The sequence below is a fragment of the Nicotiana tomentosiformis genome, chromosome 12, assembly GCF_000390325.3.
Source record: "Nicotiana tomentosiformis chromosome 12, ASM39032v3, whole genome shotgun sequence".
NCBI lineage: Eukaryota > Viridiplantae > Streptophyta > Magnoliopsida > Solanales > Solanaceae > Nicotiana > Nicotiana tomentosiformis.
The window spans coordinates 120,632,005-120,647,317 of NC_090823.1; the positions used below are offsets into that span (position 1 = coordinate 120,632,005).

A 15,313-nucleotide genomic window follows, 5' to 3' on the forward strand; every position below is an offset into this window, starting at 1 on the left:
GAAGACCTCGATCCTCATCCATTGTTCCAGTTAATAGGGAAGAAAAACGGGAAAATAAGGTGGGGAAAAAAATTGGAATATAATAAGAAAAAAAGAAAAAAAATATTAGCTGGCAATGCGTGCACAACATTCCCCGTCATAAATCTGGTTGTCCAGTTTTAAGGGTGTGTTTATTTCATTTTAAAAAGGTTCAGGGGTAATAGGACTCCTGAAAAGATAAAGTGTGTAGTTGAAAATTCGGCTATAAATCAGGGGTACTTATGCATTTTCCCTAAAAAAAAATGAAAAGAATTCCAACATAAACAAAATTAAATTAAACTAACAAATGACAAATAATTTCAACAAATATATTTGCAAGTCTTAACAAATTTTACGAAAGGGAGAACTAAAATTACCTTCTGGAGTAAAATAAACTTCAATATAATTTCTATTGAACTTATGTAAAGAAAATAAACTAGAAAATAAAATAAAGAAAATGGCAAAATATATACTACAAGAAAAATAAATTGATTTGATTGCAAAGACAGTTATATTAGGATATGTTGATATCTTCATGGGTTTGTTTCCTTTTCTCATTCTTGTTGCAATTTATACAAACAAAAAAATAAAGTAGGCACAAAAAATAAAAATGATTCGAGCACACGACCTCACCAATACTTTGAACCCGCTTGACCACTTTTACAAGAGCAAAGCTTCTGTCTAGTGGGTTCAAATTTAGATTTTATACAAAATTTACCTTGCTTTAGCCATAATTTATACATATACACAGTACTATTTTTTGACGAAGCGGGTTCAATTGAACCCACTTATCATCACGCGGGGCCGCCCCTGATTCAAAATCATTGAAAATTTCAGCCAACACCTTGTCTGCATTTTCACCTTTGATTTTCATGGGTACATCTTTGACCCAGTTCTCCATCTTTTTGATACTTGAATCTGATTCGATCCCTGAGAAAGAGACCCTTTCATCTTTAATATTTCCAGCCTCGGGTTTAGTCAAAATGAATGGAGGCTCAGCATATGGGTAATTTACTTCTGGTATTTTGTATTTAAAATACCCATAGCTACAGTTAAGCAAGTTATTTATCCCAGCGCTAGTCATTGACACCACCGAACCATTGCCGAGCTGAACGAAATAGAAACCTGGATTTGTATTATCAATCTGTTAAGCAAATGGAATCTGGTAAGAGTAAGCACTTGTGGGTAAATCGAGATAATTCCATCCTCCAATCATTGGGTTAGCGAATCCACCAGTGAAATCACCACAGGAATCTCGATAAAAACTTGGATTTGCGCCAGGATACTGATGATATGCACACGGGTCGCCGGAAACCCGTTGCTCACACTCCGATCTTTAAAGGTTATCCTGGTTTTCTAAACTATGGAAGGGCCAGAAATGATTTTGATATCATTCTTCTATATGCTGCAGTTTTCTGTTCGATCTTTCCGTTAAAGCTTGAATATGTTGCTCCAACTGATTCAAGCCTCTGTCGGACTCTGTCATTAACACCGACGAACAGTCGACAATCGTCAGCTCTGATACCAAATGTAGCGATTCCAACGTCGAAATTGTCATGAGAAGGAAAGCAATAACTAAAAAGATAAATTAATTTTTCATTCATCAGATAACCCAAAAATACAAGGCAACGTTCCCTAAATATTGGAAAAGCTATCTACAACTAACAAACTTGTACCACCTATGACACGTGCCCAACCCTCCGCTAGCTAACAGCCTAACATAGAAGAACTTGATTGAAAATAAAAAAAACCAGGGACCAAATAATAAAGGCTAAAAACTTAATTATAGGAAAAAATACATAAGTACCCCCTAACCTATACCCGGATTTTCAACTACACACTTTATCTTTGCGAAAATTCTATTACCCCCTAAACTTTTTTTAAATGGAATAAATATCACCCTAAAACTAGATAACCAAACTCTTGGCAAGTGGTGAACTACATGCGCTGTCACATGTATATTTAGTACTTTTTTTATTCTTTCTTCTTTTTCTTATACTTTTTTCCTATTTCTTATTATTCTCATTTTTTTTGTTATTTCATTCTCTCTTTTTTATTTTGGTCACCGGCGGCATAAAATGGTGGTTGTCGGAATTTCAAAGACACCATTTTTTTTGGAGAAATGTTTTTTCCGGCGACAGATTTTTATCCCGATCTGAGTGTATGTGTATATATATATAAATTTCTTGAAAGTGTAATTTATGTGTGGGAGAAAGAGAAAAAGAAATAAAAACGAATATAAGCTGAGAAAACTTTTTCTAGATAAAATTTCAATGCCTCAATTTTTTTTGGCGTGGGAAGGTTTTTCGATGATGAATTTTTCCCTCAAATCAGAATTTTTGTTTTACTTTGCTTATGAATAGATCTTTTTGAGAGTTTAATTTGTGTGTGAAAATGATAGAAAGAGAAAAAAGAAAAACATAATAAATAAAAGAAAAACGGTTAGACAAAGCCGCCGGTGAATGAATATCCGCTGGAATTAGAGAAAAGAAACAAAAAAAGAAGTAAAATAAGAAGACAAAGACAAAGAAAAAGGAAAAAAAAAAGTAAGAAAAAATGGTAAAAAAGCAAAAAGAAAAATCTAAAAAGCTTGCTTCTCACTCCCCAAGGAGAGTGAAATACACACACTCTGCCACGTCAACTTTAAGGGTGCAAATAATTCTACTTTAAAATAGTTTAGAGGTAATAAATTACCCTTGCGAAGGTAGAGTATATAGTTGAAAATCTGGATATAGATCTGAAGGTACTTATGCATTTTTCCTTAATTATATATATAAATCTGGACTCATTCTCAATCAGACTTCCTGACGAGCCGGCCCAATTCTCATATTATCCATGTCTTGCTTTAAATTTTAAAGTCACAGTCCAAACCGTGACAGAAAATTATATTTTTTAAGACGTATCACCAGTGAATAAATAAATTTTTTAGGTATTTGAAATTAGATTTTTTAAAGAGGTATCACCGGTGAAATAGAAATTCCATGGATTATCGAAATAGCCAGTTGCCACCAAATTCAAAATAGAAAAAATAAAATATGAAATTCGAAATGAAAAAATAACCACCTATGCTAAATAAAAATTACACTTAACCTTTCTCAACTAGGCTAATACCTACAATCTATTCCAACACGTCCAACGAGAACTTGTGTATATATGGATGCTAGATGGGAATGCCCGTGCCCCTCTGCACGGGCCTAAGAGCACGGAACACAATGGAAGGCTTAGGCATATTCAAATTACCTATAAACCTTCGACACTTCATATAATTGCATCTCTGTGAATAACTTAAATATATCACATAAAAGAAAAGGCAAATAAATGTTTAGCTAGGTTTATTAAACTCCAAGAACAAACCGTTTTTTCCAAACTGCATCATTCCTCTTGATTGGAATCCAAGCAGTAGCAATTATATCACCTCTATCACTTCTAATCTTCTTGGGCTTTATACCTTGACTATTGTAAAAATAGCACGGGCTCGCCAGTTTTCGGACTGGTCATTCAAAAATAGCCAGCGTTTACCAAGTCATTGAAAAATAGCTACTATTTTGCTGTAACAGAGACCGGTCCAGCATAATATACTGGAGTTTGGTGCATCTGTGTATGAACTTCCAGCATATTATGCTGGAACTCCAACACGCGGAAAGTTCCAGCATAATATACTGGAGATTCGAGCACCTGTATATGAACTTCCAACATATTATACTGGACCGGTATACTTTGCTGGAACTCCAATATATTATGCCGGAGTTCTAGTATACTTATGCTTGAACTCCATTATATTATGCTGGAGTTCCAGTATACTTATGCTGGAACTTCAATATAATATGCTGGAGTTCCAGTATACTTTATGCTGGAACTCCAGTATAATGTACTAGAGTATTTTTCGGATTCTGAACAGTGTTTTCGTTCAGATTTATCTTTACATGAAAAGTGACTAAATTTCAATTACTTTTAAAAGTGTGACTATTTTTGAATGACCACTTGTAAATCTGACTATTTTTGAATTTCTCCCTTGGCTATTTGGCCTGAAACTTCAGTCCAACAAATAACTTTATTTCCTTTTTCTCAACCAAATTAAGTTGTTCCTGGATAAATCAATGTGTCACTTCCCAGACTTCCGAGTCCCTAAAAAAACAGTTGTGTAAAACCACCTATGGATAAAAAAATAATTCAGCATGTAATTACTATGGACCACTTTAAGAAGCAAAATGCAAAACCATCTAAATATTTTTGAATGGGAAAAATCACAAAATGACCCCAATTTCACATAAGGGACACTCAACTATATCCTATTCATTCTTTAGCAAAGAAAAACTTTCTCTACTCCAAAGTAATACCATTTCTTGCCTCTTAGAGCTAATGCTGCAACTGGATTTTAGTATCGATAAATGAATTAGTTGTAAAGCCATATTGTGATGTAACAAAATATGCCTTTTGCTATTTGATTTGTCCAAGGAATGTTCGTTATTCTCTATGGTTTAGGTGTTCCACTATATATATGACACCAACGGGAGCCATGGATAATACCTAATAATGCCTAAAACAAATTAAAAAAGAAATTAATTAACACAAATCCATATACTAAAAGTGAGCATAAGCATTCAGGAAGTATTTTGGTCCAAGGGCAAACGATAGATATTATCGGGTTAAAGGAATATATGTATGATACCAACTTGAAACTTGGCTGCACACATAAAGTAGGAAGATAAATACACTTAAGGAAGTGCAAGGTCATACTTAAGATTTAATAGCAGATAGAACTAAACACCAAAATTTAGATAATACCTTACTGACGCTAAGATACAGTAGCTATGCATAAGAGATCCTGGTATAGTTAATAAAAATATTCAGCCCAAAGTAAATATGCCACACTACACACTACATTTGCTGTATGATTAGCATTATATTTAACTTTGAAAAGGAAAGAAGAAAGTCGGGTAAATATTTGGAATATTCAAACAAACGAAAAAATGATTGAGAGCTTCCACTAATACCACTTAAGAGTTTCTCGGACTTAAAATTCAAAATCAAATATTCATGTATATAACTTATCCTCAGACATAATTTTAGGTGTTTCAGGACCAGAGGCGCAGCTCGGAAGACAACACTAACAAGCAAGCCATTGCACTCTAAATAAGTGAGTTAAGAGGTCTACATATCCTTGCACTTGAGCACTTTAAGAACAACATCTTCAATTTATCGAGTACTTTTATCAGCTTCAAGAGGTATTAACAAAAAATTGAGATAATTTCAAGTTACTACGATTCAATCAAGGACAACATAAACTATATCAATTGAAATCAACAAAAGCTGTCACCTACTGGATAGTCTGTGATCTCTAGAAAATTCTTAAAGTTTCTCATATAAAGGTGAACAAAAATATTTTATATAAAATGTGGACCTTTTGCCATTTTCCCTTGGAAATATCTTAGTGGAAGAGTTTAACAAAATCAAAAAGTTTTATAGAACTTTAAGTAGTTTACTGTAATAGATGCAATAATCTAACAATTAGAACTTTTATAAGATGCAGAAGCTGTGATAACCGTGTGGCTTATTCTTCAGGGTTGGACTCATCATATACTCCTTAGGCTATTTAAACTCAAAACTTCTTTTACATCCTTTTCACCCCTATTCTGCATTACCTAAATTAGTACTAAAATCCAGCAACTTAATTAACTAAACAACAGAGCAAAGCAAAGCAAAAAGAAGAACATATAAAATTCATGAGAGAAATTCAATATTATTGCAAACTGGTTGGAGAAAAGCTATTATACTATGTTAACTTTAACAGAGAGCACATTGAAAGTATGAGTACAATGAAAACTTCCACTCTGATGGTGAATTCATTTTCACTAATGAAACTATTTTCTAGCTTGTAGTTGTATCCATTTTGAAAATTATTTCCACTCCACTCCTATTCTGTATCGCTTACTCATATAACATGTAAATATCATCTCCATTGTTTACTATTTGTGATTATCAACGAAGCTTGCGTTTCATTTTCTCTGTTCAACCAAATAAGAAAAATGACTTGGCAAGTAATATCTTTAAGTAAAATATTTTCTAAAAGAATACTTTACACACATACACACATAGTCGCTCGCTCGTGCCATACTGATATGGGTATGTGTGCATGCGCATATAGGAATATAACAATTAAAAGATACACAAAATATAAGCCTAATATTAGTCCATACCTAATTAACGTTCAGCTATCAAGTCAGCATCACCTTGGCAATAGTTGTTTGATGTCATTTTCTTCGATTGCCTCTCCTGCCCCTTTTTCTCTTTTTCGATTATGACCAATGTTTTTTCTGCTGCTCTAGAATCTCCCTCGAGTTCATACTTTCTCTCCCTATAAGCATGCAAACAATCTGATTCGCATCTTGATAAATAAAAAAAAATGCATATGAAAGAAACCCGATCTAAATTGAGTAAGAAAATTATAAAATAAAGCCGAAGATATAAAATGGAAAACAATGAAATTACATAGAGGGAATACACTGACAAAAGCTTACCAATCAACAAAATGGGAATTCAAAGTGCAATCAGTAGTAGAAATCAAGTTGTACTAATTTAATCAGTGTCCATTGATATGTAAAAAGCTTGATTGATTGCAGAGAAGAGGTCAACCGAATTGTTGAAACTATCTTCTTTACATTGGAGAATTTCATCAAATACATTGGAATTTCATCAAACATATTGGTTGCATTAAAACTCTTCCGTTGTTAGTTTATTTTTCTCCCAGTGGCAATTTTCTGTAGCCGCTGTAGGGGAGCAGTCAGGTTACCAAAGCTGAAAATTTTTAAAGAGGCATTTTAAAAAATAACCACATGTATGAGTATGACAGAATCCATAAAGGAAACACGAAGAAAGAAGGAAAGTTTAATATCAAAATCAATCATCTCTAAACAAAATAGAATCAAATATTCATATGCTCATCAAGAAAGAAGCACTGAGCACAAAAGAAAACTAAGCAGAACTTAGCGAACCACACACATTTCGGAAAAATAGAGAAATTTTGAAATGGATCTAGAAGCCAAGGCCAAACGCAGCTGGAGCAGAAAAGCAAAAACAGAGGATGAATGATTAAAAGGGAAAATAGTTTTGTAGCTGAAAATCTTGAATACGAGGGAACCAAATTTTTCATTGAAGACATCTAGTGGAATTCCAATATGATCCAATCTTCCGGTTCTCTATCTTGGAAAAATCTAGATGAACTGATGAAATTATCTGTGCTGGACACGTAGAGTACACGTGTTTCTACAACAATTGAGTTCAAAAGGGAGCAGGTACTTTTGTCAATTTAAAAAAGTGTATACGCACAATTAATGCAAAATGTACAATTGGAAATAGCTTTGTTCGTCCTTTCCTTCACATTTATATTCTATTTTCTATTTCTTTTCACATCTTTCGTACCTCTGACTTGCGTTGACTTTTTTGAGTCCAGAACCAAAATGTAATTCTTTTGGACTCAAAGAACTAAAATGTGTGAAAAAAAATATAGAGACCCAAATATATATAATGCCCTTTTAAAGGGCGCTATACCTTAACGGTCATTTGCTCGTTAAGGTATAGCGCCCTTTTAAAAGGCGCTATAGTTGAACTTGAAAAGAGCGGGAAGATATAGCGCTTTTTATTAAGACGCTATAGTATAGTATCTTAATAAAAGTCGTTATACCCACATAAAAACATATCCCCTTCCCTTCCCCACCAAACGAGAAACTCCCCCCCCCTCCCCCAAAAAACAAAAAAAATAGCGGTCCTCCCATTATCAACGAAATTTTTTTTGAGTGGAGCCCATCGGTCCCACAAAAGTATAGATTCTCGGTCCCACATCTAGCTAAGGCGTATTCTAGTAGTGGGTTGCTCGTTTCGGCTCCAAATCTTCAACTTTCCAAAAATCTTAAATCGAGGTATTCTAACTTAGTTTAGGTTAAAACTCGTATAAAAAATGCATATTAGTTGTTTTTAATAGTCTCTATGTTATTTTGTGATTGTTTTGCGATTTAACTAATTTGTTATTTTTTATCCAGACTATAAGAGTAGTGTGCTAAAAAAATTAGTAAAATAGAAAAATTGTTATTAGTTGTTAAAAAAATATTAATTAGTTACTTTTTACTGTGGTATATGTATTTTCGTGATTGTTTTTTATTAAATTAATTTGTTATTATTATCCACTTTAGATTATTTATTTGCTAAAAGACCAGTAAAATAGATAAATTGTTAGTTTAGTTCCCTATAGTGGTATCTTGTGGCCTAATGTAGTGCTCATATTTGTAATGTAGTGCCCTTTTAGCGTAGTAAAATGTAGTGTCATTTAGCGTAGTATTCTTGTAGTTATTGAAATTAATCATTTAAGTATCTCTTATACCCAAAAATACGTCAAAAAACTGATAGTTCAAACACAAACTTTGTCCAATTCTAGTCAACGATCAAAAATTAATTATTTAATTTTATTATAGTCAAAAATAGGCGAGTAACAAACAAACATATAAAATAATAAAACTAACATGTAAAATAATAAAACTAACATATTAAAGTAAAATAATATAATTAATATTTTTCAATTAACAGTAGCCGACATGGAGGTTCCACTTTTGCATCCCGGACCTGCCACGCTAGAGCTACTGTTGCTATAGGGCAAGTATAAGTCGTCCTACATATAGGAGGAACAGTTACTGGCCCAGACTTTCCGCGCTAGGAGAGTAAATGATATGTGAGACTTTCTTAGAGCCCACCCTCTCTATCCCCGTATTGTCAGACGCCTCCAGGATACAATTTTTTATAGGATTGTAGAGATCGGCCGGCTGCAGCTGGATTGGTCATTGATCACGGCCCTGATAGAGCGGTGGCGGTCGGAGACGCACACATTCCATTTGTCCATTGGCGAGGCCACTATCACGCTTCAGGACGTGGAGGTCCGGTATGAGCTGCCCTTTGATGGACACCATGTTGCTTTACCGAATGCCATTAGAGAGTATACGGGTTTGTAGTACTTGGAGATGCTGCAGCGGCTCGCCGGTTTCCAACCATCGGATGAGACTGCATTGATTGGGGCCAGTCATTTGTAGTTGATGCCCGTCCGACAGCATTTCGAGGTGATGCACGCTGACATCACAGATGATACATCGGAGCTTCATATTCACCGATACACGAGATTGATGTTATTGCTTATGTTTGGAGGGATTTGTTCCCGAATACTACGGGAAATCTAGTTAGCTTGAGATTTCTTCGTTACATCATTACAGGTGGGTGCTGCCACACTCCAATAGTACAATCTAGAAACCCCTACTATGATCACTGATCATCGTTATTTGTGAGACCTTGAATTCGTTTTCTTACACATTTTTAAATTTGGTTCCAAGTTTTCATTTCTCTGTTTCTCAATTTGTGTGAGTTTTTTTACTTTTTTTTTTAGTTGGAGTGTACGAACAGGAGTAATTGGGTAATTATGAATGTTCGTCATGGGTATTTTGGAACTTTACTCTCCAACTAGAGTCCTTACTTTTTCCTCATTTAACAACACGTGCTAGCCCTTTTTGTTATTTGTATGAGACAAGTTGTCATCTATTATCATTTCTATTTTGGTGTCATCTACTCTTTCTTGGTTCTTCAATCTCTTCATCTAAAAGATGGTAAATTTCTCACCAGGTAGGCTACACCACACCGTTTGCAAATAGTTGGTGTGTACTCAACAGTCGCCTTTTGTGTGCTTTAATTCGGCTCTGTTTCGGGTCTCTTCATTATTACTCCGTCTCTCTCACTTTTCGCTTTTGGTTAGATTTTTAGATTTTCTATTTTCTATTTCTTTTCACATCTTTCGTACCTGTGACTTGCGCTGAGTTTTTTCGTTTTTTAAATATATTGCACTAATTCCTTGGCGATGGAGATATCTGTTAATTAGTTTTCCTCTTATTTTAAAAATATTTGGGTTATATTTTACATGCATGTCACTATTTTTACCTCTTCTTCACATGTTTGGGAATAAAATACTTGGGTGCATGATCTGTGTTTTCTCCATATGGGGAAAATTGATGCCTAGGTACATGATTTTGTACATTTGATGAATGGAAAATCAGATTTTGTGGTAAGCAATCTGATTCTTTTTGCACACTGATGCACCCATGATGTTTGATGGAATGCCTAAAAGAATAAGTAATCATCTAATTGCAGTAAATAAATAGTAATGTTAAATTAAGAGAAACATCTATTTACGGTATAATACTCAAATATATTCTTTCGGCTTCATCAGATATAAGCATTTTGATGATCCAACTTTGTTGATATGTCCATAATCCTATAAAGCTTTCAGTTTTACTTCACTCTAGATGCATTATGAACGGAAAGCTTGATTTAACAGGTATTGTCCGCTTGATGAAACCTTTTAATTCACAACCACTCCACCCTTTCTTTGGTGGAGACGAGACACTTCATGGACCAGTGGTGATTGGTGTGAGTTGGAGTTAATTGATTAGCATGAAATTAATAAAGAGTCGCAGGTATATAAGTTTTCTTCTAATTTTGATGCAGCTACCAATAAGTAAACTCTCTATTTCATGTCATTGACCATCTTTTATTTGGAAATTGGGACTTACTTTCCCAATTAATATGTGCTTCATTTCCGGACTTACCCCAAATGTCACTATAGATGAAACTGGATTTCTGAGAAATGATGGTGCTAGGCGTAAGATTGAATTGTTTAGTTTTTGATAGATATCTATGTTAATTCCTAATTCACTTGAAATGTCAAAAGGTGATACATGATAGTATCTGCTCATTTGTTTTAAAAAGGCAAATTATAATGCTCTCTGATGTGTAATTAGATAGCATATGTGCTTTGTCTACAATCCCTCAGGTACATGGTCACTTGTTTGCGACTTACTCATGAATCTGATTAAATGTTCTAGGGCAGTAATATGTCATGTTTCGCTAGAAAGGAACATTTTAAAGTTAGTTATATTATTAGATATGTTCAAAGATTAATACAGTCCATAAGATGTCTAGGGAATTTGAAAAGTAAGGTGTATGAATGCAAAAAAAAGAGAAAAATATCTAAGCTCTTCTAAATTCTGTGTTTCTGGGTGATGAATTGCATGAAATGGTGGAGTAGGATTCCTCTGTTAGTTGAGACTGCCCGCTCTTTATGTGTCTTATACGACATGGAGGGAATTAAAGGTATATATTGATGCATGATGTCACGACCCATTTTCTGAACAAGCCGGGACCGGCACCCGATAACTAAACATGACCGAGCGAACCATCTGTGCTTATCAAATCTATTATAACTTCAAACTTTATATGCCACAAGGCACTACTGTAATCAAATACTTTTAATTAATTTAAATATCTAAAATAAACCAACTCTAAAACTTTATTCGTAGTAACAAATGAAATATTGCTAAGTTATTATCAACCTGATCGATTAGGCCCAATCCACGAGGTGCCACTCGCTTCATGGTTCTCAGCACTCATGTGTCATACCTTAGATGGCTAGGTAAATTCTCAGCAATGAGACCCTCGGCTCGTGTGCTCCCTACTTTGGCACAAGTAGTTTCAGGAAGTCAACGCCTTGATCAGGACCCTCGGCCTGGACGATGATCCCTTCTCAGAATAGAGGATACTCCCAAAAATCTTTTCTTTCTAAAACTTCTTCTTGTGACTTTTCAAGTCTAAATCCTTTCTGGAACATCCTATACATATTCATACTGTTATTCTTAAATGTAAAGCATGACGTAAGAATGAAATAAACATTCAAAAGTATTTCTAAAGATTCTTGCATCTTCATAAATTTTCAACATGAAAATGGCATATAAGAATAACACAAAAATCTAAAATTTATGCACATATATCATAATAAATCATCTAAACTTTTGCTAGAACAATTCTAAGTTAATAGGTACTTACTCGCTCCAATTAAGTACATATAAATTCTTTTAAGCAATTCATCAAACACCTTGTATACATGGTTTTGTGAGTTAAACCACTTTAGTAAAGGGTTATATCAACTCACCTCAAAACTCCTTGAGCCAACCATTGTATTTGAATTAATTTCAAAGTTTCACACCTAAACATGGAACTTACTCTTGATACAAAAGAAGAAGGGAATTAACTATTCAATTCTTACGTACTACTACTTTAGGATAATTGACAATAGGGAATTTTATATACCTGAGTTTAAGAATTAGTGATTTGTAAAAAAACCTAGAATTTTTGTTTGCGTAAATAGTTTTGCTGCCAATGTTTCTCATTCTGTTTCTCTTTTCCGCATGAGGCTTGAGGCTTACGTGAGTTTAAGCCTTCTGTCTTGTTCCTACAAGGCTTCCTATAAGGCTTTTCGGCCTTCAGACTTTTGCTTTCAAGCCTTTTGCCCTTTTTAAAAGAAATACGTTTCTTACCATTCCAAGGCTTTAAGCCTTTTTTTATTATTATTATTTTTCTCTTTTTGTTTTGTTTTATTTTGCCTTAACTAATAATTAATGATACTCACTTTTAAAAATTACTAATATTAAAATTATTAATATTCCCCTAAATATATATCCAATTCTTTATAAATAAAGAAGTAACTCAAAAATCAATAACAAGGGTTTAAATCCGTAATAGAAGTATAATTTAAGATTAAAAAAAATTAATTCTATATTTAGCGAGTGTTGAAATTTCTATAGATTTGAGGAGTGTTACACCTGAGATACTATTATATGATGGAGGGCTAATATACTTTTTCTGGAATGTTAAATATAGGTAAAGCATATTGCATTATTTGAGTAAAATATTTGGGTGTTATTCTAAAAAAAAGTTTGTTTTCTCTTTAGACAAATAGAATATGTACGTGATAATGAATGCAACATTTGGACTAGCAGAAGAGAAGGTGAAAACAAATGCATTTCTAAGGCAATGCACTCGGATATGAGAAATCCGACCGGTTGGCCATAGATTCCAACCAGAGATGAAGGCAGCGGTGGAGGTAATGACGAGGCCGATCTGAATTGACGAGGCCGATCTGAATTGAGGAATTTGAGGTACTAAATTGAGGAATTTTCATAGCGGGTGAGAGAAGAGAGAGTACAAAGGAGAAAATAAATAAATATGAGGTCGGATGACAGTGTTCAGACGGGTTAGGCTGGCGGTGGTTCTCCACCGAGATTGTAACACAAGAGAGATAGAGAGAGTTTAAGGGAGATGGGGGAGGCGGTTAGGCTATAGTACGAAGATAAAAGTGGAAGAGAGGAAAAAGTTATTTTAGGGTTAGAAATCACTTAGAGAGGATATTTGCTATAAAACCCAATATGCAGTTATGTATTATAATTAGTTTAAAGTGTATTTATTTATGATAAATATAATGTATAATTTAATTATACCATGTAAAATTTTCTACTTTCTATACCGAAATTATTGTCGTTTTGTACCTCAGTTTTCTACAAAATGACCTCCTATAGCCAATTACAGTTTGAACATAAGAAAAAGACCTACAAAGATGTTCTATGGAGTATTTTACTTATCGATTTTCTGTGTTATATTATATCGATCTTCTGTGAAAATTGTCATATAAATAAAAGAACATTTATAATTGGCCATAAAGTTGACTTTTAGGCTATTTATGCCTTTTTTTTATGAAGAAAAACAAGACTTAAATATAAACTTGTGAACTCATTATACACGTATATTATTAATAAGAGTAACACAAAGAGCAAGTAATTTATACTAATAATTAAAAAGTATTTAAAAATTAGGTCACCTACAAGCCCCATCTACATTTACATGTAGGTTTATACATTTGAGAGTCATGCAAACAACATTGAGTAAAATGATTTTATACAGGTAGTTCATGAAACATATATTCTGATGTGAACATTTCAATGTGTTGAGGCATATGATACTTCACGTTGGTAAATAGGAGAATTTAGTAAGTTTTAACATTATTCTGCGATATACAACCAAAGGTTTATGTGTGCGTATATAAAAAAAACATAACTAGGCAATATTTACAGAAAATTTGCAAAACGATAGCAACATTAGTTAATTACATTTACGGCACCTAAATATTAACATATCATAACACCTTTCAAATAAATGTTCCTAAAATTCAGCCGGACAAGAATCAACCCCATTGCAAAATTATAGCAATTGTTCCTATTTTTTCGCTCAGATTTTTTATCTTCTATAACTGATGCAATCCTTCCATTCTTTTTTGTCTTCCCTTTTCTAATGCCTTTCTTCTTATTTTCTTTTTGTATATGCAAAATTCTTCTTTTCGTTTCCTTCTTTGGAGTTTAAATTTGGATAATAACATATTATAACTTCGATTGGTGGTTCTTATATATTTTCTATTACAATTGTATATGTGATAAATTATATAATAGTGTATATATAAAGTATAAAATACACAACTTTAAAGATTATGTATGGTATATTTTGTTTATTTACATATATTATGATATATATATATATATAATTTATATGTGGTATAAAATTATAACAACCCGACTTGTCATTTTAAGAATTAACGCCTCGTTCAGTGACTTAAGGTCTCGAGCAGCTTCGTAATATGTATTATGATCCGCGGATGTGGTCGAGTTTGATTTTCGGAAGATTCAGGGTTAAATTGAAAGAACAATTCTCATTTTTGAAGCTTAAATGAAAAGAGTTGACCAGAGTTGGACTTTTGAGTAAACGGCCCCGGAATAGAGTTTTGATTATTCCAATAGCTTCGTATGGTGATTTTGGACTTAGGAGTGTGTCCGAAAAATTATTTGGAAGCTCGTAGTTAAATTAGGCTTGAAATGGCGAAAATATGAAGTTTAAGTTGAAAGTTTGACCGGGGAGTTGATTTTTTGATATCGGGGTCGGAATCCAATTATGAAAATTTTTATAGGTCCGTTATGTCATTTATGACTTGTGTGCAAAATTTGAGGTCAATCGGACTTGATTTGTTAGGTTTCGGCGTCGAATGTAGAAGTTGAAATTTCTTAGTTTCATTAAACTTGAATTGGGGTGCGATTCGTGGTTTTGATGTTGTTTGATGTGATTTGAGGCCTCGAGCAGGTTTGTGTTATGTATTGGGATTGGTTGGTACGATTAGACGGGGTCCCGGGGGCCTCGGGTTTGATTCGGGGTGGTTCCAGATCAAGTTTGGGTGTTTTGATGTTGCTGGTTGCTGGTTCTGGTATTGATCTTCGTGTTCGCGAGGATCTGCAGATGCGAAAATTGGTTCGCAGATGCGAAAAAGCTGGGCAGAATACATAAAATCAGGTTTTAGCCATTTTTACTCATTTTTGAGTCTCGAATTTTGGCGATT

The 15,313-nt window shown here is 33.8% G+C and overlaps 2 long non-coding RNA genes across 3 annotated transcripts; one reads left to right on the forward strand and one right to left on the reverse strand.

Moving 5' to 3' along the window:
* Positions 1 to 490: 490 nt before the first annotated feature.
* Positions 491 to 7,324, reverse strand: LOC104117693 (uncharacterized). The gene is made up of 2 exons (XR_011412778.1): positions 6,216 to 7,324; positions 491 to 4,555 (listed from the first exon to the last, which is right to left on the reverse strand). It is a non-coding gene; the product is annotated as an uncharacterized lncRNA (long non-coding RNA).
* Positions 7,325 to 9,562: 2,238 nt separating this feature from the next.
* On the forward strand, positions 9,563 to 13,234 carry LOC104117694 (uncharacterized). 2 transcript variants are annotated; one of them, XR_691111.4, is made up of 3 exons: positions 9,563 to 9,672; positions 10,382 to 10,520; positions 12,831 to 13,234. It is a non-coding gene; the product is annotated as an uncharacterized lncRNA (long non-coding RNA). The 2 variants fall into 2 exon arrangements; XR_001973529.3 differs by lacking the exon at positions 12,831 to 13,234 and having other exon boundaries at positions 10,382 to 11,037.
* Positions 13,235 to 15,313: the final 2,079 nt, after the last annotated feature.